Source organism: Leptonychotes weddellii, chromosome 8 (genome assembly GCF_054177405.1).
Source record: "Leptonychotes weddellii isolate Sample4059 chromosome 8, ASM5417740v2, whole genome shotgun sequence".
Taxonomy (NCBI): Eukaryota; Metazoa; Chordata; class Mammalia; order Carnivora; family Phocidae; genus Leptonychotes; species Leptonychotes weddellii.
This window is the reverse complement of record NC_138376.1, coordinates 107,598,530-107,623,644: the sequence shown is the minus strand read 5'-3', so window position 1 is coordinate 107,623,644 and position 25,115 is coordinate 107,598,530. Positions and strand designations below refer to the sequence as shown.

Sequence of the window (25,115 nt, the reverse complement as noted above, 5' to 3'; positions counted from 1 at the left end):
TAAGAAATGAGAACTATAAAATGTCTTAGATAAAAATACAATGAATAAGATTTGCAAACTTGTAGAAATAGCAATAGAAACTTCCTAAATGAAGCACAGAGAAAAAAAATAATTAAAAAAGAAAAATATAAAGTGTATAACATTATCACAAAGGTCAGGAGGAGTGAAATGGAAGTATATTATATTAAAGTGTTCATATTATTTATGAAATGGTAAAAATCACTTAAAGGTAGACTGAAATAAGTTAAATTGTATACTATAAATCACGAAACAACAACTAAGCCAAACAAAACAATTAACAAACTAAAATAACAAAACAATTATAATAAGCCAACAAAGGAGATAAAATCATAAAAAATAATTGACACAAAAGAAAGCAAAAAAGAGGGGAAAGAAGAGGGGAGAACTCCATTGAAACATACTTAGAACTAATGCAGATGTTAGAATTATCAGAAAAGATTGTCAGATTGTACCCAAAAGAATAAGAGCTAATTAAATGCTACTAGGAGAAACACCCTTTAAATATAAAGGCACAAATAGGTTATAAATAAAAGAATGGCAACACTAACCAAAAAGAAAAATAAAAGAATGGTAACACTAACCAAAAAAGAAAATCGAAGTGGTTATATTAATGTAAGACAAAGTGGATATCAAATAAAAATATATCTAAGGATAAAAATGATCATTTCTTAATGGTTTAGGGACTAATTCATCCAGAGGATATAAAAATGTTAACATTTATGCACTTAATAACAGAGCTTCAAAATATATGAAGTGAAATCTAATAGAACTGCAAGAAGAAATGGAGAAATACAAATTATAGCTGGAGATTTATATTTACTTCTCTCAGTATCCAAAATATATAAAGAACTTATAAAATTCAATACCCAAAAAACAAATAATCCAATTTAAAACGGGCAGAAGACATGAATAGATATTTTTTCAAAAAAGACATACACAAGGCCAACAGACACATGAAAAGATGCTCAACATCACTCATCACCAGGGAAATACAAATCAAAACTACAATGAGATACCACCTCACACCTGTCAGAATGGCTAAAATCAACAACACAAGAAACAACAGGTGTTTGTGAAGATGTGGGGAAAGGGGAACCCTCTTACACTGTTGGTGGGACTGCAAACTGGTGCAGCCACTCTAGAAAACAGTATGGAGTTTCCTCAAAAAGTTACAAATAGAACTACCCTATGATCCAGAATTGCACTACGATTTACCCAAAGAATACAAAAATATTAATTCAAAGGGATATATGCACCCTGATGTTTATAGCAGTATTATCTACAATAGCCAAATTATAGAAACAGCCCAAGTGTCCATCAACTGATGAATGGATAAAGAAGATATGGTATATACGGTATACACACACACACACACACACACACACACACACACACACACACACTGGAATATTACTCAGCCATAAAAAAGAATGGAATCTTGCCATTTACAATGTGGACAGAGCTAGAGTATTATGCTAAGCAAAATAAGTCAGTCAGAGAAAGACCAATACCATGATTTCATTCATACATGGAATTTAAGAAACAAAACAAATGAGCAAAGGGAAAAAAAAGAGAGAGAGAGGAAAACCAAGAAACAGACTCTTAACTATAGAAAACAAACTGATGGTTACCAGAAGGGAGGTGGGTGGGGGGATGGATGAAATAGGTGATGAGGATTAAGGAGGTCACCTGTGATGAGCACTGGGTGTTATATGGAAGTGTTGAATCAGTGTATTGTATACCTGAAACTAATATTACACTGTATGTTAACTGGAATTTAAATAAAACCTTTTTTAAAATTTTACAATATAAATAAATAAAATAAAATAAATTTACTTCTCTCAATATTTTATAGAAACAAGTAGACAGAAAATTACCTAGGACATAAGATACTTGAACAACACTATCAATCAAATTTACCTAATTGACATCTATAGAACACTTCTCTCAACAATAGTAGAATACACATTCTTTTTAACACACACAGGGAACATTTAACAAAGCAAACCATATTCTGGGCCATAAAACTAGGCTCAATAAATTTAAGAGGAGTGGGCACCTGGGTGGCACAGCAGTTGAGCGACTGACTCTTGGTTTCGTCTCGCGTCATGATCTCAGGGTCATGGGATAAAGCCCCTCTTCGGGCTCCAAGTTCAGCAGAGTCTGCTTGAGTTTCACTCTCCCTCTCCTCCTGCCCTTTCCTCCTCTCTAAAATAAATAAATAAATCCTTAAAAACAAAAACTTTAAGAGTGAATGCATACATTAATTAATTAATTAAAGAGGATTTAGGTCATACAAAATGTCTGCTCTGACCACAGAGGAATTAAATTAGAAATCAAAAACAGATCTCCAGAAACTAAATAACAAGCTTCTACATAACCCAAAGGGCAAAGAAGAATTACAAAGGTAAATTAAGAAGTATTTTAAACTGAAAAGAAAAATATGACATATGAAAATTTGCAAGAAGCTGCTAAAATATTTTTATGGGGAAATTTATAGTGCTAAGTGACTATATTAGAAAATAAGTTTTCAAACCAATTAACTTAGTTCCAACCATAAGAAACCAAAACAGGGTTTGGCAAACTATGGCTCTTCAGTCAAATCAAGATCACTGATTATTTTTGCAGAAATAAAGTTTTATTGGAACACAGCCATGCTCGTTCTTCTATATTCTATGGCAGCATACATGCTGTGATGGCAAAACTGAGTAGTTGGACCAAGAATGTAGGGCTCACAAAACCTAAAATATTCCATCTAGTCCTTTGCACAAAAAGTTTACTCACCCCTGAACTAGAAAAAAAAACAAAGTAGATGGAAGAAAACAAATAATAAGGATCACAAAAGAATTCAGTGAAATTTAGAAAACAAAATGAATAAATCTATGCTTCTTGGAGAAAATCTATAAAAGTGATTAACCATTAGCCAGACTTATCAGAAAAATGAAGGAAGATACAAATTACCAATATGAGAAATGGTAGAAGTTACATCAGTACAGATTCTACAGATAAAAAGGAAAATAAGAAAATATTTTGCATTTTGTGCTAACAAACTCAACAAGAGATGAAATGGGCAAATTTTTGAAAAACATCGAGACTAAAGGTCACTGAAGATACAGGTAATCTGAATAATGCTATACTTATTAAAGAAAATGAATTTATAATTTAAAATCTCTCACAAAGAAAATTCCATGCCCACATGGCTTCACTGGAGAATTCTTTCAAATTTTAAGAAAGAAATAATAACAATTTTATACAAATTCTTCTAGAAAATTGAAGAAGGATTCTTATCTCAATCTGTGAGGCCATCATCCCCCTGATAACAAAAGCAGATACAGATGTGAAGACTAAAAAATTCTATACCAATTTCCTTCACAAATAAAAATGCAAAAATTCTTTTAAAAAACTTTAGCAAATCAAATCTAATGATTTATAAAAAAGATAATACATCATGAAAGAGTGGAGTTCATCACAGGAAAGCAATGTGGATGAACAATTTTGATCCAACATTTGAAAGTCAATTAATTTAATTTATCAAATTAATACACTGGAAAAGAAAAACCATACAATCGTCTCAATAGAAGCAGAAGCAACATTTAACAAAACTCAATATACATTTCTGTTAAAAACTCTCAGCAAATTAGAAATAGAAGGGAACTTGCTCAATTTGATAAAAGGCATCCATGAAAAATTACTACTAATATCATACTTAATGATGAAGGAATAAATCTTTCTCGCTAAGATCAGGAAAAATACAGGGATGTCTGAACTTATTATATAATATCTATTTAACCTTGTACTGAAGGTTCTAGATAGTACAATTAGGAACAAAAAAGAAATGAAGGCACCAGATTAGAAAGGAAGAAATAAGTTCTCCTTAGTGTTAAACAACATGAGTGTGTAAAAAAATCCCTTGGAACCTACAAAAAAGCTGCTATACCTAATAGTAAGTTTATCAAGTTTGCAGAACACAAAATAAAGAATCAATTGTGTTTTCAATATTCCAGCAAAAAATTGAAAATTAAATTTTTTTTAAAGATTTTATTTACTTATTTGAGAGAGAGAGATCACCAGCAGGGGGGAGGGGTAGAGAGAGAAGCAGACCCCCTGCCGAGCAGGGAGCCAGATGAGGGACTCGATCCCAGGACCCTGGGATCATGACCTGAGCTGAAGGCAGACGCTTAACTGACTGAGCCACCCAGGTGCCCAAAAATTAAAATTTTCAAAATAATTAAAAAATACAAATCTTGTAGGAGTAAATTTGACAATAGATATGCAAGACTGATGTGTGAATATCTACAAAATATTACTAAAACAAACTGAAGAAGACCCAAGTAAATGAAGAGATAACAACCCTCCATTATGATGTCAATTCTCCCTAAATTGGTCTAGATTCAGTGCAATCCCAATCAAAATCCCAACAGGCTGTTTTGTAGATGTTGACAAACTGAGTCCAAAATTCATATGAAAATGTGATGGACCTAGAATAATCAACACAACTTGGAAAATGTAGAATAAAGTTGGAGAACTTTATCAGGAAATTCTACCTGATTTCTTCTTATTGACTTATTATTTTTATAAAAGACTTATTATATAAGACTTATTATAAAACTACAGTAATCAAGATGATATGGTAACCATGTAAAGATAGATAAATCAGTGAAATAGAGCTAAGAAATAGAGCTTTACATATATGAATAACTGATTTTTAATCAAGTTGCAAAGGCAATTCAGTAGCAAAAGGTTATTCTTTCGATAAATTGTGCAGGAATAATTGAATTATCTATATGCAAACTACATGAACTTTCATCTTATCTAAAGGCATATATAAAAATTAATTCAAAATTGATTATAGATCTAAATGTAAAATCTAAAAGTGTAAAACTTTTAGGAGAAACTGTAGCAGACTTTTTTTGTGAACTTTCGTTAAGCAAAGATTTCATAGATAAAATACCAAAAACATGATCCATAAAATAAATAATTGATAAATTGGGTTTCATTAAAGTTAAAAATCATTTTCAAAAAACACTGATAAAAGGATGAAAAGACAAACCACAGACTAGAGAAAATATTTTCAAATTGTATGTCTGAAAACGAACTGTATCCAGAAAAGAAAAAGAACTTTCAAAACAAAAATCCAGTTTAAAAAGATGGACAAAAGAGTGGAACAGATATTCACCAATGAAAGTACACAAATGGCAAACAAGCACATGAAAAGATGTTCAACATTATTAGTCATTAGAGAAATGCAAATTAAAACCACAATCAAATAGCACTAAACATCTATTATAATCAAAGACTGATCCATCTGAGTGTTGGTGAGGATGTAGAGAAGTGCAACTCTCATACACTGCTGGTAGGATTTTTTAAACGGTACAACCACTTTGGAACGTTGTTTGGCAGGGTTTTTTGTTGTTGTTGTTTTTAAGTTAAATGTACATATGATCTCATCATTCCAATCCTAGTTATGTATCCAAGAACAATGAAATCTTATGTCTATACAAAGACTTGTATATGAATGTTCAGAGCAGTTTTTTTTGTAATAACCAAAAACTGGTAAAAGCTCAAATTCCATCAACAGGTGAATAAGCAAACATATGAGGTATATCCATACAACAGAACCCTATTCAGCGGTACAAAAAAATAGACCACTGGTATACCCTACAACAGTAATGGATCTCAAAATAATTATTCTGAGTGAAAGAAGCCAGACTTCCCAATTCACCCTCCTCAAAATACTGTATATTGATTGATTCTACTTAAACGAAACTCTAGAAGGTACAAAGTAATCTACAGTGACAGAAAGCAGGTCAGTCGTCTCCTGGGGATTGAGACAGGATAGAAGGAAGAGGGAAAGTATTAACAAGGGTCATAAGGAAAGACTTGAGGGTGATGGATATGTCCACTATCCTGACTGTGAGGATGATCTCTATGTATATCCATATTTCAAAACTAACCTAGCTGTACACTTTTAACATGTTTAGTTTATTGTATATCAATTATACCCAATAAGCTGTTTTTTAAAGGAAAAAAATAACTGTTAGAAATGTTTAGCCAATAAAAGAGAAAATTTAAGATGAATAAGATAAGCATCCTTAAAAACTTGAAAGGCTATCTCTGAGCCAGATGGCTCTAAAAGAACTTAACAGGAAGAAAAATTGGGGTTATACAGATGTGCAACCCTGCTAAATCCATGCTCTACATGGTCACGGGTTAGAATGGTGCCATAAGCAAGAGACACAGTCCAGCTAACAAAAAGGAACATATGAATAATTCCATTTCCTCCCTTGCATTTCTTGCACAATATGAAGTATATAATCTCCAGTGATTCTTCTTAGAATTTCCTTTTTCCCTCCAACATTTTTCTCATACTCTGTTAGTTCTGTGCCATACTCCCCAGAAATGTCTTCCCCTAGCCCATCTGCTTTTTGTTCTTCTCTTTACTGTTCCTGGTTCTGCATCACAAAAGTCTAAACAAATAGTCTGGCAACAGCAGAACTGTCCTTGGAAAATGAAGAAGGGGAAAAAACTGAGTGAATGACACTAGAATCTACTTAACCAATCTAAGGGTGAGAAAAACTTTGGAACATTCACTCAGTGAGGCAGAAGAACACTGATGAAGCTAGGAGCATGGGCTCTAGAATTTTGGGGGTCCTTTGCCCTGCTCTATTATGTACTGACTGTGTGACATTGATACATCTATCCAACCTCTCTGCGCTTCATTTACCTCATCTGTGAAATAGGGATAATAATAGCCTCCTAAGAGGAATCTTTGAGCATTAAGTGATTTAATACATGTAAGACACTTAGAACTAAACCTGGCAATAGGAAGCTCTCTGTAAGTACGAGCTATTCATATTGTATATTAATAATTTTGACCCTTTCACACCAAAGATATTTTTGGAAATCAGTGCTTAGACAAAATGGAATGGGCAGCCTCAAGTGGCAGTCAGCTTCCTCTTTCTAGAAGTGATCAAACGGATGCTATATGAGTACTCCGAGAAATGGCACATCCGATTAATTCATTTGATACTGACTAGACCAGGAACCACTGAAGTATCTTTCATATGTGAGAGTCTATAACTCCATGCAGCTTTTTCTGTCTTGGTTATTTTTTTCCTGCTTTCCCAATTCATCCACCCTAGATCAGAACATACTGAATTCTCTTGATCCTAGATTTTTTATTTTAGCTTGAAGGTGTTTCATAAAACCCTTCTTTCAGGTGACAAAACTGACAATTCATAAAAGAGAGAAATAAAAATATGAAAAATGTTAACCTCACAGGAAATCAAATATTTGATAATATGAAGAATGCCCCTGCCTTGTGTATACACAAGTTTTTAAACCATTTAGATTTTTATAAAAAATGTAAAATATTTTCAGCCAACTGACACCTACACAAAGCAAATCTTTTTGCAAGTTGGATGAAACAGAAAAACAAATTTGAAGTTAATATCTTCCAAAGAAAGAATTGACAGGTATTTAACTGCAAAATTCATTTCCCTGTTTTCTTTTTTTTCCTACTTCTTTTGCATTCAGGAAAATTCTAAGTAAACAAACAGGTTTTTCTACCCTGGTGTTCAAAGGAAAATCCGTTTTCTAATCAGAGTGAAATCAGTAATAATTATCAAAGTTTGTCCCCACATCTGACATTTCTCTAGCCCCAGCATGTGGGTGGGGTGCTTTTCCTGCAGTTAAAGGCTATCACCACCTCCTCTGAGAACTCGCCCCCCCTTTCCTGTGCCTTTAGTCTTTCTCTCTATTCTGACATCCCCCCCCAAATCTGCAAATATCCCCATGTTCCTCCCATTCATTAAAAACCCTCCTTTGACCCTGGCTCCATCTCCAACTATCAACCAATCTATTATTTCTGCATCTTTGCTCATTTTGTCTGTCCACTACCTCCCTCTTCTCCGCTTTAATTCTGTTGACTGTTATTCCTTTGTAAGAATGATTTCAGATGTCATTTCCTAACCATGATACCAGACACTACCTCCAGCCCACCAAGAGTGGTAAATGTCTCCGAAGGGCTCCAATAATACCTAAAATACTCTAGTGAAATTACCTGTTTACTTCAATAGCCTTGAGAGTAAGGCTACTGGGCTTGGCCCATAGTAAATAAAGAGATATACTCAAACTTTTTACAGAAGGAATGAATGCCCCAATTCTGGGCAAAATGCATATGAAAAGGAACTGATGAAATTTATGCTCTAATTTTAATATACAGTCTTAGTTATTGGGGTTTTAAAATTTTCAGATCCAAAGGGAAAGTACTCAGTAATCTATTTGACCCTGAGTTCTGTTTCTGTATGCAACAGTGTGTAAACTCCAAATACTAGTCATTTTTTTGGTCCCCGTCAATCAGTAATTCAATCGTGAATACATATTTTTCCCTAGGCCATTTGGGCTAATCTTGCTATGATCTACATAACTTCTTTTGACCTTGTCCTCCACATTCATAGACCAGGGTACTGCCAAGGGCATCCCCAGATTGTCAGTTACTTCCTGGCTGGCATAGAATCGACTATAGTAATATATGCCTTCATACTCAACATCACAGACTTTGAGATATAGGATGATCTGGAGATATAATTTAAGCTTTATTTATCCAAGGCCACATAGTTTGATTTTTTTTTTTAATTTGGGGACTTTTGAAAGTTTAAAATTTTTCATTTCATATATCTTATTTTTTTTTTATTTTTTTTTAAAGATTTTATTTATTCATTTGACAGAAAGAGACACAGCGAGAGAAGGAACACAAGCAGGGGGAGTGGGAGAGGGAGAAGCAGGCTTCCCGCTGAGCAGGGAGCCCGATGCGGGGCTCAATCCCAGGACTCTGGGATCACGACCTGAGCCGAAGGCAGACGCTTAACGACTGAGCCACCCAGGCGCCCCTATCTTATTTTTTTAATTTCCCTTCATTGAGGCTCATTATGGAACCGAACTATATGAAGAGCTTTGCTTACATTTTCTTGTTTAATATTTACAACAACCTTATCAAGTTTACATTATAATTATAAATTTATGCCCATTTTACAGTTGAAAAAACTGAGGTGTAAAAAGATTAGGAAAGTTAATTTAAGCCATACAGCCTGTAAGGCTTGAGTTAATTTAAGCCATATAGCCTGTAAGGGCCCACGTTCTTAACCAGTACTCCACACTGTCTCCTGGCAAATCCAGGAAGAGATCCTCAGAGAAAAACTGAAAAGGAGAATAAAGACTGGGAATATATTTCTTTATTATTAGTAGAGTGTGTGTGTTTTTTAAAAGACAGAGTCTGACATGGGGAAAGAAGAAAAAAACTAAAGATCTCAAAAATAACACTTTGGTCTAAAGAGGCTCCTCAAAGCAAGTACTTGACTCTCTCAGGACATTAGTCATGGATTTAGATTTTCTTTCAAGCTATTGATAGCCAAGTGAAATGGCAGTTTACAGATTTAGTTAATCATTGTTCTCTTGGTGAGCAAATTTTTCAATCTGTTTTAAAAACAGTCAAGTAATAGAACTAAAACATATTAAGCCAACTTGGATGGGAAAGGAGAGCCTTAAAACATTTGCACTGACATCATTGCTTACCTAGTAGAGACCCTCCTAATATTCTAGGAAAAACAACTCCTTGAGGAAGGGTTTCTCTTCTCAGAGAACATTCCACAAACCTTTATAATTAAGAAGAAAATGCAAGGCCCAAGAGACTTTACCCGACCAACAAAATCATCCTAAACATACATGAATTTATTTTCTAAAATAATAGATGAAAATAAGATAATTTAAATATGAATAAATGGAGGAGATCTGTTGTCTCTTTGCTTTCCTGTTATATGACCCCATCTCTGTCTTCTCTTTGAGTTAATCGTCATCAAATGACATTAAATCATACATGGCAGGGACTGTGACTGGATGGAGACCAGTGTTTCTCATTGTTTGGTTATACTGGAAAGTCTTTGGAATGAGCTTAATCTGAAAGACCTTTGAAGCAGCAATTCTCTTAGACTTCTAAACATCAGAGGTTTGGGGGTTTTTGTTTATTTGTTTTTTGGGTTCTGGTGGAGGAGACATGAAGGAGTGTGTATATGTGTGATATATATGTTTTTCTTAAATTAAAAATAAGACAATATGAAGACTCTTTCTCTTCCTCCCACCCTCCTTCACACACACACACCCTCTTTCCCTCACACAACTTGTGTTGTTTGGAAGCCTAAGAGAATGGGAAAGGGGCTCAGGGGTGTGGGGAGGGAGACATTCAATTTTAATTTCATACATTTCTGCTTGTTTGCTTTTTTTTAACCATGTTTGTGTGATATTTTCAGTTAAAATAACCTTTTTGGACACTGAACAAAATGAAAAGGCAAAAAGACACAGCACACACATACACACACAGCTGTGTAATAAAGAAGGAAGAAGAGAAGTACAAGCAAAATATTCCAAGATGGCAGTGTTGTTAGTATTATTCTCTGGCTGAAAAGTGAAGTTTTTCCTGCGGGTTTAAGTTGTTTTCCTTCGTTCAGGGGTGGGGTGAGGGAGGCAGATTTGCATCTGTAGCTGATTGGCAGGTTCTGTGAGAAATTATGCACTCCAATAAGTTTTGTTATTTTGGCAATTTCTTTTGCAAAATTGATGGTGCCCTTTACTTTCAGGCGGGGGTTGCGGGGGGAGACTGGGTAGGGAATGGGATGTTGTTTCTAGTGACTGCTGGGAAAAAGGAGTGGGGGGCAGCTGTCTGACTGAGAGACTGAAAAGGTTCTGGGAGAATGGAATGTTGTTGTTTCTCCGTTTTTGAAGCCACTTTTCTTTTTGATCATGTTTATACTTTAAAATTTCACACTGTGGTCAAACTAGGCAAGGTATAATTTCACATGTCCCCCATAAACACTGGACAACCACACTTGTCCTGTGTGCACACAGGCACACAATTTTTATGGACATTTAAGATGAGTATCTTGGTTGGGAGGGAAATCACATTTTAATAACCAAAACGTGACAGTCAAATATTTTAAATGCAGCCTCTTTTTTTGCCTTTCCTATGGAGTTTCTTACTTTTTAACAGAGGTAACATATAAATCCAAGTGCTGTCCTTCTCAACTATAGTTTAGAGTTACACTGACAAAGACAGTTATAAATAAAATAAAGTTAAAATATATATTTCAGATGAAACATTCCACTGCAACATAAAAAAGCAAGCTTAAGTTTACTAAAAAGGAATATTCCAGCAATTACCAGAAGATTCCACAGCTGCTAAACTAGAGAAACTATTTTTCTTTCTTTGAGGCTAACTCATCTTCTCTCACAATTACCTCATAACTAATCAAAGCTTTTATGAAAACGTTAGTAGCCAAAAGAGCCACTTTGATTGCCTTCATTCCATTGGAGCACTATTTACAGGCCTGTTTATTGCCACTAATAACTTTTTTTTTATTTTAAAATTTGTTCTCCTGAAATCTGCTTTAACAACAACAATAAAATATGGTCTAAAATATTAACATAGTATATGGATAGAGCATCAATTTTCTCAAGCATTTCTTTACAACGTGTAATAAAAAAGTACTCCGGGGAAAGGAAAGGATGCAGCTGTTGATCTTGATGACTGCTATATCCAGGTTTGGTGGAACCTCCTCATGTTATTTAAGGAAACATGCTTGGAGGAGCTATTATAAGAATATATGCGCAATGGGGCGCCTTGGTGGCTCAGTCAGTTAAGTGTCTGATTCTTGATTTCAGCTCAGGTCCTGATCTCAGGGTCGTGACATCGAGCCGGGTGTTGGGCTCTGCACTGGGTGTGGAGCCTGCTTAAGATTCTCTTTCTCCCTCTCCCTCTGCCCCTCTCCCCCTTCAAAAAAAAAAAAGAAGAAAGAAAAGAAAAATGTGCATGACTTATAGAAATTCATGATAGATCAACAACCATACCTACATTAGATTGTGATCCAAGCCTGTATTCATGAGATGTTTGGCCAAACCTTTACATTAGGTTTTGCTAAATACAGTTATGTATCCGAGATAAACACTGCTCTTAAAATGCATATAAGGACTTTAAAGAATAGTGTTCCTTTCTACTAGATCCTAGACCTTCATGCCAGTCAGCTATTACCAAAACAATGCTGCATAATGAAACTAAAAATCTTGATATTTTATTGCCTTACAAAAATAAGCATTTTTCTTTCCTTGCTCATAGATCTGTATATTGGGCTCAGCTGATATAGGTCAGGCTTAGCTGGGTTTGGCCCCAAACTTTGGGTTGGTTGCAAATCTGCTAATCTCTCCATGAACCAGTGGCTATTGAAGGCATCTTTTCAAAGCAAAAGAAAAGAGCATAAAAGGGAAAGTTCCTCTACACATTTTAAGCACTTACTGTTACATCTGGTGACACCTCATTGGTCAATACAAATCACATGACCAAGGCCAGCACCAATGGAACAGGAAGTAAACTTCTCTCATTAAAAAAAAAAAAGACTTAACACTTGCTAGACAAAGAGATCCTCTTTTCTTTTCATATCATTCTTTCTTTCTCTAGAGTTCTCACCAAACCCAGAGATATCCTTCTTATCTATGGATTATTTATGGATAATTCACCAATTAATGTGTCTAGTTTAGAACTCTCATCTTAGTTCCAGAGTTTCATGACCAAGGAACTACTTGGCAACCATACTTGGATGTTTCAAAGACAGTTCAAATGTTATATGTCTTAAATAAAACTCATGATTACCCCCACTACCTCTGATAGACCAAAATTGGCATTCTCCTAGCATTCTCCATAGCACTGAATGCCACAATATCCATCTATGCAAGCCAGGAATCTAGGAATCTATGCTATTCTTTCTCCTTCAACTGCCAAGTCCAATCAATTGCTAAGACTCATTTTACCTTCTGCATGTATCTTGAAACTTTCATTTCTGCTTCTCTTCATCTTTACCAGCATCCTATTCCACCCTACCACCAATTTATACCTGGATCACTCTAATATCTATTAACCAAGACTTGTCCTGTTTCATTTGTTTTCCACTCAGAGTAATATTTTTGAAAGGCAAATCTGATTATGTCACCATTCCTCCTTAACACCTTTTAATGGTTTTGTGATTTTAAAATATGTCCCAAATTCCTTGACACTACTTCTTTCAAAAAGTGGAGCTTAACAGCCCTCCTTTTGAATGTTCATAGGAATTAGTGACTTACTTCTAACAAATAGAATGTGATGGAAATCCTATGTGACTTCTGAGAGTGGCTCATGTTCTCTCTTGTGAGCTCTCTCTCTCTCTCTCTCTCCCTCTCATCAGTTGCTCTGGGGGAAGACAGCTGCCATAACATGTGGATACTCAAGCAGCCCTGTGAAGAGGTGGATATAAAAAGGGCTGAGACATCCCACCAAGAGCAGTACCAATGTGCCAGCTATGTAGGGGAGCCACTGTGGAGACCCTCAGCTCCAGCCAAGATTCCAGATAACAGTAGAACTTTGGTCCACATCTTGACAGCAACCTCATGAAAGACCTGAGCCAGAACTGCCCAGTGAAGCTGCTCCTGGACTCCTGATTCACAGAAACTGTGAGATACTAAATGCTTATTATTTTTTAAGTCACTAAGTTTATGGCAAGTTGTTACACTGCTGTATCATAACTCCCATGGTTCTTAGGACAAAGAAAAAAAATGCTTAACCTGCTTGTAAAAACCTGTATTCAACTCCTTAGGCCATCCTATAACATATCTCCCCACTCTACCTCCCAGACATTCAGGCTTTCTTTCAATTCTTTGCACATACCATGCTCCTTTCTAGCACGGGGCTTTTGTTCATGCTCCTCCTCCTTCCAGTAAAGGTACTTCTTTCTAGAGTCACTGAGTTATAGCCTATATTTCCACTAAATTTCAGCAACCTTGTTACTTCCCCAGGTATATTTTTCCAGATAGCACTGACCTGGACAAATTCCCTTATTATAACCTCTCTCTGTGGCAGATATCTCATCCACCCATGTACATATTTATCCTGGATCATTTGATTGCTCTCTCTTTTCCCACTAGATTCCACGAGTACAGTTTCCTCACCATTGTAGCCTCTGTACCTACAATATGACAGGCACAGAGTTGGCAATCGAGGACAATGTGTTGAGTGCGTGGATGAACTGACATAGATGCACACAAGAGCAACAATAGCACCAGGCGAACCCTGGCAGGTTCAGAGGGACTAGAGCTGAAAGGTTGGTGAAGAAGTTAAAGGCAGACTGTCAAACTGGCCTTTTATCTCCACCATTTCTGCTGCCTCTGTCTTTCCTCCTCTCCTTCAGATGTTGCCTTCCCCTTCCTCCCCTTCCCTTCACCTTAGAAGTTTCCAAAACTCTTATCTCTATTTTCCCTGTTTGTCAATCTCAGCTGTCAACAAAGGGTCAAATAAAATAAATCACACCAAGGTGCCTGTCACCAGCATTCAATCCTATTGTGCTGGAAGACACGGGAGGGAAGTAGAGAAGAGGAAATGAGCTGGCAGGAAGCTCAGACCCCAAGACAGAAAGGAGGCCAGGTAAGGGCTGGCAACACTGGAGTAAACCCGGGCCAGGGAGAGTGGTGAAGTCAAAGGAGAGGGCAGCAGGGCTGGCTCAGACCAGGGCCCAGCAGGACTCCTGATCCAAAGGTGTTCGATCTAAGAAACAAGAAAAGGACACAGCTTCCAAGCTGTAGAATGAAATCAGAAGTACCCATGGCAGAGCTGGGTTCCATGTGGGAATGAGCTAAGGAATAGGGGCAGGACAAAGTCTAGCACTGAGGAAAGAGGCCTTTAGGAATGGTTGGGAAAGTCAAGACCAACACCACTCTGGGCATCAGAAAGTTGGAGGAAATAAGAGATGGGGAAAAAAGGCCTCCTGTATAGGGCACTGTATCCACAGACTCACCATTCGATCCCAGACCTACCTCTCCTAGTCAGAGGGCACAGAAGTCTGTTCTCAGCACCACGTGGCCAGGGGCAGTTCTGTTGGTCTTATGCAGACATCTTCTGGGGGCTCCCCTGGGGCAACAATAGATGGTAGGTGTTCACTGTCCATTGCTGGACCTAATATACTTAAACAACTAAGAACATTCCATTGTTGGTTGTTTTTTCAACTTACAAAATATATTTAAGTTAACTGAATAGGCACTGATTATGGACTTATATGCATAAAATAGCCAAGAGGATTATTGCAGCATGCATTAGGAACACAGGTGGGCTCAGAAAGACCTGCTGATACCTGCCTTTGGCCGCTGAGTGTGGTCATAAGCTGAGCCACTGAGTGCTCCCTGACAACCTACACTCAAGGCGATCATGGCCAACATCAAACAACCAGTGAAAATTCTGAGACAAGATGGCGAGGAGATTTCAAGAATCACATTTTGAAACAATAAGTTTACTCCCTGCCTTTAATTTAGTAAACTCGAAAGCCTCTTCATAGCTTTAGTACAGTTTGTTTATTAGAGCATCAGGGGCATCTCAGTGACTAAAGGAGAAAATTGGACCAAAGGACCACCGATCTAGGATTTTTAATTTGCAGTCTTAGTGACTGAAAAAGATCAGCAGCTGGCCCCAACTGATTGTTATTGAATGGATCATGCAAAGATAAAAATAAGAAATTCTACATTATTAGTAATTCTACATATAGTCTACTATTATTAATTATTATTATTCATTTGTTGTCATGTGTACAGACAGAACCCTTTTAACCTCTAACGTGTGGCATACCCTCTAGTCTTTGTGTCACCTAAGCTTACAGATTCCAGGATGAGAATACCCCACCCCAACCACCATCATCCAGGGCCTAATGGACAAATTACTCAGCTACATCCTTTGACATGTTCTGTTGGAACTCAAAGGCCTTCAGAAGAATTGCCCTGAGACTATCAGGTTTGCTATCAGAACTTCCCTTTGGGGCTCTACAAGAGTGCTGGATGGCAGAGAGGACCCTTCCCCAGCCATAAATTAACTGTTGAGTCCATCCATACTTTCTCATTCTTCATGTTGGAAAAGTGGGAGGACAGTTCTGGTTCTCACCATTTATGTGGCTGGTGACACGTAGAGTCATTAAAAATAAAAGTATAAAATCAAACTTATTTGCTGTAATTTGTTCCCAAAGTGATGCATTAAAATGCTATGTAACCTTGGGAGAGTGGGAACTCCTCAAGGATGTCTCTGACAAGCTTTTGAAACAAGTCCTTGTCAACTGCAATGAAACAGCCCAGCAGTCACATCTATTTGAAATCTTTCAAGCATAAGTTGTAACAATAAGAGGTTTCAAAATATTTGCTCTTAAGTAAATTAGATCAGATTTGGATTTTCCGTAGAATAATGTCACTCACTCATTTGCATCCTCTTTTGTTTTCTTGAAAGGGGAAAAAAATACATAAATCCAGCTAATGGGGGAACCATTGAATCAACTGTTGCCAAATATTCTCCTTTCCTCCCTTCCCTCTTCCAGGAAAACTCCCTCTTCTGAGAAAATGGGTTTGGACGTCTTAGTTGTATATCCCTATGGCAGTGTGTTCCCTGTGAAAGTGTCATTAATTGTACATCTCATAAGAAAAAAGAAGGTGATCTCAGATACTAGGTCTTCTTTGAATATTTAAGAGTATCTGAAAAGAATGGTCTGTCTTCAGCTTAGCTCCCAGAGTATCCTGAATTAATGCAACACTATAGCCCTTGCTTCTCACCTGCTCAGTCTGGACAGTGGTCATGGCATTTGACTGTAATAAATATTCACATCTATCCCCTCACTAGGACGACTAGCCTTGAGAATATGAATGTGTCTTTTTACCTTTGTGTCCTGGGTCCAGAACAGTGCCTGGCACATAATAAAAATTTGGTAATGCTTATTGGATTGGATGGACAGACAGACGGATGGCTTGATGGATACCATGTAGAGTAAATACAGAGGACAATGTCCACCTAAACCACAAACGCTGCCTTCTTTTATTGAACTTGGGAAGTTCTGACAATGTTTGGAGAACCAAGGTTATGTTTTGACAAAACTAATTTAGTGTTTTGTGGAGCATAATTTTGGAGCCCAAATGACTACGTTTGACAGCATCTCTTTAAGCAAAATGGCATTTTGTTTAGACCAGTGCATCATGACTGACAAGTTATATTTTTTCTTTGTTTGAAAGCCTTTGCAGAAATTTAGGACTGCACCAGCTATGGATTCTTTCTGGTTTCTGCTGCTTTATAACCTCTGACAGAAAGATCTTGCTTCCAGGAGTGCAGTGTCATAGTGGGTTTCCCAGAATCCTTAAAATGCTATAAGAAGTCAATAGCATTCTGAAGGGTAACTGAATTCTGCTAAAATGATTTTGAAAAATGTGAGTTTTTAAAAAATATGTTTCTTTAAGGGCTAAAGACTAGAAACAATGCCGTGGGGGACCTTGATGGGTCCCACTGAGAGGGCAATGGATGTGTGTCTTTGAGGAAGGGCTTAATTCATAAGGTACTTTACTGAACTCAGTGCAAGCAAACCATATGACTGCAAATTTGTCTATGAATTGAATCATTTGTTCCAATTTAGTGTCCCAGACTTTCTGAGAAGAATACTTCCAAGAATACACAGGAGGATTCAAAGTGTGAATAAACCCAGATTTCTCTCTCTTCTTTTAAACTAAAAAATGTAGGTAATAAATGACAAATTAAAACATTTGTATTTTATGATTTAATATAAGCTTACACAAATTGATTACTTTGTGGCAAGTTTCAACTTGAGGCATGTAAAAACAATCAACTCTGGCTTTAGAGAAGATGGTGTAAGTGGAAGGCAGAATTTAGCTTATTGTTTGACTTTGGTTTCTTTTTTCCTGTGCTATCTTTATAAAGGCTGTAACTAGCAGCTTAGAGATGCTGGAGAGATTTTTTTTTCTTTTTCTTTTTCTTTTTCTTTTTTTTTTTTTTTCCCTCTCTTTTCCAAAAGAGGGTTTGGCCAGAAACTTCATTATTTGCATGTAGTAGGATCTTGACATATCCTGTGCTTTATCCTGTCCACATTGTAAAATGTGACTATGGACTTGCGGATTTCAAACAAATCAGCAGTTGTTGAACTCTGCACTGAAAATGTGTTCATTCCAAGCTGAATTATCATCGCCGGTGACGTTCTCCTCTCGAAACCTGAAAAAGCTAAAAAATGGTAACACAAACCACATGGTTGCTTCATTCCACCACCACTCTTGGCAGGACGAGCGCTGCCTGGCAACCTTGCTGTCAGCTGGGCCCGTGCTAATCAGAGCAGCACTGGCCTGTAGTTAAATCGAATGCTTTCTTTCTGAGAAGCCTTCAGTGAATGCTTTTCCTTCTTATCAGTCTTCTCAGTACTGTTTGAAAAGGGCTTCTGTGGATGAGAAGAACAAGTCCTCATAAAGGGACCTGCTGAAATAGTAAAAAAAACCAAAAAACAAAAAACAAAACAATCAAGTATTCTAGTGACTCTGCAAAGAAATGGCCTGCAAGAATAGCCTGGGTGTCGCCTTGGACTTGGGCCCTGCTCGCTTGGCTCCTATTTCCTCCCTCGTCCCGGGGCTTCCCTCCCTCTGCAAACCCAGACAGCAAGGATCCAATGTATGGAAGGACGAAGTCAGCATCTGAAGACTAGAAACACAAACGTGGCCGTCTCGCGTTTGGCTCTGGAAACAATGACACTCTCTTAATTCCCACATACTTAAGGGGAAAATATGTATTTGGAACAAAACTGATGATGACGACATCCCTTCGAGCAAGCCTGGCTAAGACTGAGATGACACAAATTTGCTTAGATAATTGAGCATGTGAAAAGTGTCGCTTGCAGGACAGAGGGATGGCCAAGCAGCCGGAGCTATAGGGATGGTGTCCAATGCGAGGGAAAGTCAATAGGAAATTGGATTCACCCGGCGGACTTTTGCTTCACTTTATAGCCAAATCGCATAAACAAAGACATCATTCAACTCTTGCTATTCCCTGATAGACAAAATGATAGCATATGAAGTGACTGGTTCCATCCCTGTTCATTGCTGGTACTTAAAAATGTGAGTTTGCTCTTCTCCAGTCAGGCAAATTTCCTTTGAGAACCTGGGGTTCAGAGTCCCTGTGGTGCATATGATGCTCAGCAGAGCTCTGGGGGCCTTCTTCCTCCCCTCAAGCACCTCCCATTGTCTCACCTTCTTTCCTGAAGCCTACAATGACTAAGAGAAAAGGATTAATCTGAAAAGGAGCTGAAAAACCCAGCCCCATTCCAATCACTTTTCTGAGCAACTCTTCTTAAAGTAAGCTCTTCATGTGCCCTGAATTTTGGGATCCTTGAACCCAAGACCTTGGATGGACTTTCTCCTAAAGCTAAGAATACCATACCCTGGAAGGAGTACATAAATGGTTCAAAGTCAAAGAACCCGGAGACAGCCGGGCTCTTACGAATCAGAGAGCTGGAGTGATTTGTATTAGCTCATTTTCTACAGTGTCTAGAGCTGCTTAGTGAACAGACAAAAAATTATACGTGTGTCTGGGACTAAGAGTATGCACACATCAGAGGTTGTGCCATAATTAAAAACAGGTACACTGGGTGTTATACGCAAACAATGAATCATGGAACACTACATCAAAAACTAATGATGTAATGTATGGGGATTAACATAACATAATACAATAAAATTTTTTAAAAAGTACATGTTTTAGATTTCTGTTATTATGGGCAGAAAAGAACTTGGGCCTTACTTAATATTTCTTTCACAAGCCCACAAATACTTAGAAATCCATCTACTGAGTGAACAGGCGCCCATGGGACACACATGCTCTGGCTTGTTCCATTGGCCATTTGCCTTCACCTGGCCAGTAGGGTGAATTGATCACACTCCAACGTTTACTGTAATCACTCTCCGCATGCAAGTGCACAGATTCACCTTTCAGGGCTATTATTTGCCGTTCAAATAATAAATGAAATTGCTTATATTTGCATACGTTCTAGAATTTCCCAAATGTTTTACACTTGTTATCTCGTTTGATTGTCACTTCTGTGAAGCAGGCAGAAATAGATATTAACACCCTTATTCTAGTGATAAGGAAACAGATGTAGAGGTGAGAAAAAAAAAGGTCTTAGGGAAATATATTCGATGCAGACTGTCACCAGGTGGTGGAAGGCAAGAAGATGATTTCTTATTTTATTTAGTTGAAATTCCTGTGATGGACACAAGTGGGCCAAAGTAAATGAAATTTTAAATATATAGCTCATTATTTCAGTTATAGTGCATTTTGTACAACTTTTAAATAGCATAAAGTTGAATTTTTCATAAGTACTTTTCCAAAAATCTGTCTGTATCACCATTTAATCTCACCTTCGCCTTCCCCCCAGACTTGATTAGACTGCTTTTTTAATCCATGCTGTATCCACTGCCTTCAAGCCAGATTCTACGTAGCCCTAACCCCAGGTGTACCTCTCTATCTCTATGTGGTCTCTTTTCCCTTATTAGCTTTCTAGAAACAATTAAATACACAGCTTTCATTTCCTTCCCAACCCTGTGCATTAGCTGCAGGGCTCTGTTCTGTCGAACTGTCTCTCCACATAAAAGAGGCACGAGTTGATCACTGACATTTAGAGCATCCCTCTATTTCTGCAGAAACCCCAACCCCGCATGATCCACTCCTGCCCGTCCAAGAAAGCTTTCTCCTGGCGTTGTTCTTTTCAGAATATGAGGGAAAGCGTTCCCTCCTTTCCCTAATTCCTTCTTTGATTAGCAGCTGCAAGCTAGGTATGATGACTTTCAACTACAAAACATCTCTGAAGCCTGTTGCTACCAGTAACACAACATACAACTTTTAAACAACTCTGATACAAACTGTTCTAGCCAAAGAGTTACTCTGAACTGATTTCTAAAATGGGCAATATTCTTCCAGAACAAAACGTTTTATGCTAGATTTTTTTCAATGGTGATTTAAATCATTGCATGACCCATTTATCCTTAAAAGCTCAACTTCTTTCCTGTTAGCAAGCTCAGCTCAGTTATGATTTCCAGCACAATGATAATGTAAGGGTCCCCTATGACTTCCAAAATGCTCAGAGTGCTTGTGCATTTGGTTTCAGAAATCCTTACGGGGTCCTTTTTAAGGGGAATGCAATAGGTAGGTGCATCTGTGTAAATTTGGAGAAGAGCCAGTAAATGGTCAAACATCTTTTTTTAGTGGGTTTTAGCTTTATTAAGACTTTTTAACTTATTTCCCAGAAGATTGTGTGCATGTCATTTACCCCATATTCCTCCTATTTAAAATGGCAATTATCTGGAACTCAGTTACTTCTTCCTTTAGTTCTACAATATTGAAGTAGTTAATAATTTTCCCAGGCTCCACCTGGTTGCCTTCATTATATCTTACTAGACCTGTCTCTCTTAAACCCTTAAACCCTTAAACCCTGTACTATCCAATACAATGGCCACATGTGACTATTTCAATCTTGATTTAAATTAATTAAAATTAAATGAAACAGGCAAGTGAAATAAAAGCAAAAATAAAATACTGGGACTACATCAAAATAAAAAGTTTCTATTCAGAGAAGAAAACAATCAACAAAACTAAAAGACAAACTACTGAATGGGAAAAGATATTTGCAAATGACATATCCAATAAAAGGTAGTATCCAAAATATATAAAGAATTGATACAACTCAACACCCAAAAAACAAATAATTCAATTAAAAATGGGCAGAAGACATGAACAGACATTTCTCCAAAGAAGACATTCAGATGGCCAACAGACACAGGCAAAAATGCTCAATATCACTCATTATCAGGGAAATACAAATCAAACCTACAATGAGATATCACTTCACACCTTGTCACAATGGCTAAAATCAAAAACACAAGAAATAATAAGCTTTGGCAAAGATGTGGAGAAAAAGTAACCCTCATGCATTGTTGGCAAAAATGCAAACTGGTGCAGCCACCATGGAAAACAGTATGAAGGTTCCTCAAAAAATTAAAAATAGAACTACCTTACAATCCAGTAATCACACTATGGTATTTACCCCAAAAATACAAAAACACTAATTCAAAGGGATACATGCAACTCTGGGTTTATTGCAGCATTATCATAATTTATAATAGCCAAACTATGGAAGCAGCCAGCCCCAGTATTCACTGATAGATGAATAGATAAAGAAGATGTGTATATATATATATACACATTGAAATATTATTCAGCCATAAAAAAAATGAAATCTTGCCATTTGCAACAATATGGATGGAGCTAGAGAATATAGTGGTAAGCGAAATAAGTCAGAGAAAGACAAATACCATATGATCTTACTCATATGTGGAATTTAAGAAACAAAACAAATGAGCAAAGGAGAAAAGGGGAGAAAGAGACAAACCATGGAACAGACTCTTAACTATAGAGAACAAACTGATGGCTACCAGAGGGGAGGTGGATGGGGGATGGGTGAAATAGGGATGTGGATTAATAATACACTTATCATGATGAAAAAAATAAAATAAAAGAGTAAAAAAGTTAAATAAAACAAAAAATGTAGATCTTCAGTTACCCTGACTACATTTTAAGTGCTCAATAGCTACAGGTGGCTAGTGCCTACTGTATTGGACAGTGTAGACATAATACATTTCTGTCATCACAGAAAGTTCTACCCGACAGCACTGCTGTGGATTGTATGATCATAAGAACAGGGACCACATCTGACTTTTGTATGGTAGCACAGGACCTTAAGTATTTAGCATATAGTAAGTGCACAACAATATTTGTTGAATAAATAATTCATCCAGGAATTCCTTCCCTGTTCCCGATGTGGGAAGACAGAGAATGGGGCTTTAAAAAGAATTCCTCATTGAAAAAGAAAAAACAGCCTGGCTGAAATGACAGCTGATAAATAGGGGCAAGAAGAATAGCCATAAGCCAAACACAAGTGGGTACCTTGTACTGCAAAATTCAGTAACTACAAAAAGATCCATTGCTCACAGTGAGTTACATATCCATTCAGCACTTAATTTAAAAGTTGTTAAAATCTGGCTACTTTATCAAAACTAGCAATTCAAGTCATTGGTCTAACCAGCTCCTAGCTAGAGTTGAAACAAAAAGCGGTGGGGGCAGGGCATCTGGGTGACTCAGTTGCTTAAGCGTCTGGCTCTTGATTTTGGCTTATGATCTCAGGGTTGTGAGCTCAAGCCCTGTGTCAGGCTCCATGCTGGGAGTGGAACCTGCTTAAGATTCTCCCTTGCCCTATCTCTCTGCCCTTCCCCCACTCATTCTCACTCTCTCTCTCTCTCTCAAAAAAAAAAAAAAAAAAAAAAACCCTATCATTGGGACTAAAGGTTCTCTGGTTACTCTGGTTAGTTCAACACTTCACTGAGTTCAATATGCAAAGGACGAAAAACAAGAAAGTGGGGGAAATATCATTAAAGTACTCACCACACAAGAACTTCTTTATATAAAGGCAGTTCCTAATGAGAAAAATGCATTTGGCTTCAAGAGTTATAAGTTGTTTGTTAAAGTCAACTTTCCCATGTCCCATAGGAACAGCATCCCCTGATGTGAGGTTCCAAGAACAGCCTTCCAAAACCAATGTCATCCATCCCATAGGTGAAGTAGACAGTGAAGACTATGTGTGCCACTGGTATACTGGGAAATACATTCAAATTGTAATTCAGCGTGCCTGAATAGATGCCTCACCTAACTGTCCCTACCTGCCACAACTCTGCATTACTGGTGGGGTTTTTGTGGCCTCAGGCCAAGAGGGCAAAAGCCCCCACCATGTAGAAACGAATCAGAGACCCAGAGTGAAGATGTGTGAGGAGCTCTAGAGGAAGGAGTAGGATGAGCAAGGGTGAGAAGCAGAAATAGGGCACCTGGGAGATCTGAGGTAAAGGCACAGTGGCAGGGGAAAAGTAGCGGTGGAGAAACAAAAGGGACCATGCTTTCTGCATTTAATACCACCCATCAAACCGCCACAACCCCTCTTCCTCACCGCACAAGGCACTGTGATAAAAGTCATAAATGGCACACGGCTCCCAGTTCTCTTCGGATAAACCAGAATCCTACTTTGACCTCAGATCCATTTGTCTGGCTCGTCTCCTGCCTCAGCTGCCACGAGGTTGCCCTTGACCTCTTCTCCCCAGCCACACTGGTCCTCTCTCTATCATCCCCATGGTCCAATCCACCTCAGATCCTCAAACATGCTACTTACTTAACCTGGAAGTTTCTCCATTTCCTTCTGGGATGAATTAATTCCTATCCAACCTCCACATTTCAGCTTTTATCACTTCCTCAAGAAAACCTTCTCTGAACTCCTGGATCAGATTCAATTTCTCCTCTTTACTATTCTTACAGCACTATGGACTTTTTTTCCCTCATTGCATTATCAGAGTTGGTTTTACATCTATTCATGTAATTGTTTGATTAAAGGCTATTTTTGCTCTTCAGTCTAGACCGTAAGCTCCAGGAGGTCTATATCTGCTTACCGCCGTGCATGGCTCATAATAGGTGTTCACTACACATGTACTGAGCGAATGCATGAATAAATGAATGAATGAAATGCAATGAGGAGAGACGGCTTTCAGGCTTTAGATGAGGGTCTTTAGGGGTTAGCCCCTCATGATTATAGAGGAAAAGGCAAAGAGGGGTGATGTTTAAGTGTACCCAGCTGTTCATAAATACGGAGTGACCACAACTGAGGAATTGCCTGTATTCATTTGAAAGTTAAAATGTTTATGCAATTCAGTATGTTTTTCCATTCTTCCTCTCAAGCCATCCTCCTTTCCTCTCGTATGTGATTTATTCTAAGAGGCTTGGGCTGAAATTTTTAGTGTAATTGAGAAGACGGGAGTTTCTGTCCTCCAATAGAACACACACTTCCTCTCCTTAAAAGAGGAAAAAATACTTTATAAAGCTAAACTCTTCACAGAACACTCTATTTAGAATTGTTGTGGGGGGGGGCGGGGGGAGGAATCAAATTAGAAAGTAGCTTCTTTGCCTTGCTTTTATGGTTACAATTAAATAACAACAGATCAAGAAAATCAACAGGCCTAATTGTGTGGTTTGTAGGACCTTGAGTAGCTTCCCAACAGGGAGCCCTGGTCTTCCTAAATGGGATTCACTCTGATGGGATGAGCCTCCTGAGAATACACTAGTATTTACACTTTGTGCTTCTGAC

General features: G+C 37.6%; 1 long non-coding RNA gene across 2 annotated transcripts in view; it reads right to left on the bottom strand.

Moving 5' to 3' along the window:
• Window positions 1-25,115, bottom strand: part of LOC145723121 (uncharacterized) — a 167,080-nt gene that overhangs the window by 125,177 nt on the left and 16,788 nt on the right. For both annotated transcript variants that reach the window (XR_014147977.1, XR_014147976.1), the window contains one exon: window positions 14,905-14,998. This is a non-coding gene — a long non-coding RNA (uncharacterized LOC145723121). The remainder of the gene's footprint in view (window positions 1-14,904; window positions 14,999-25,115) is intronic.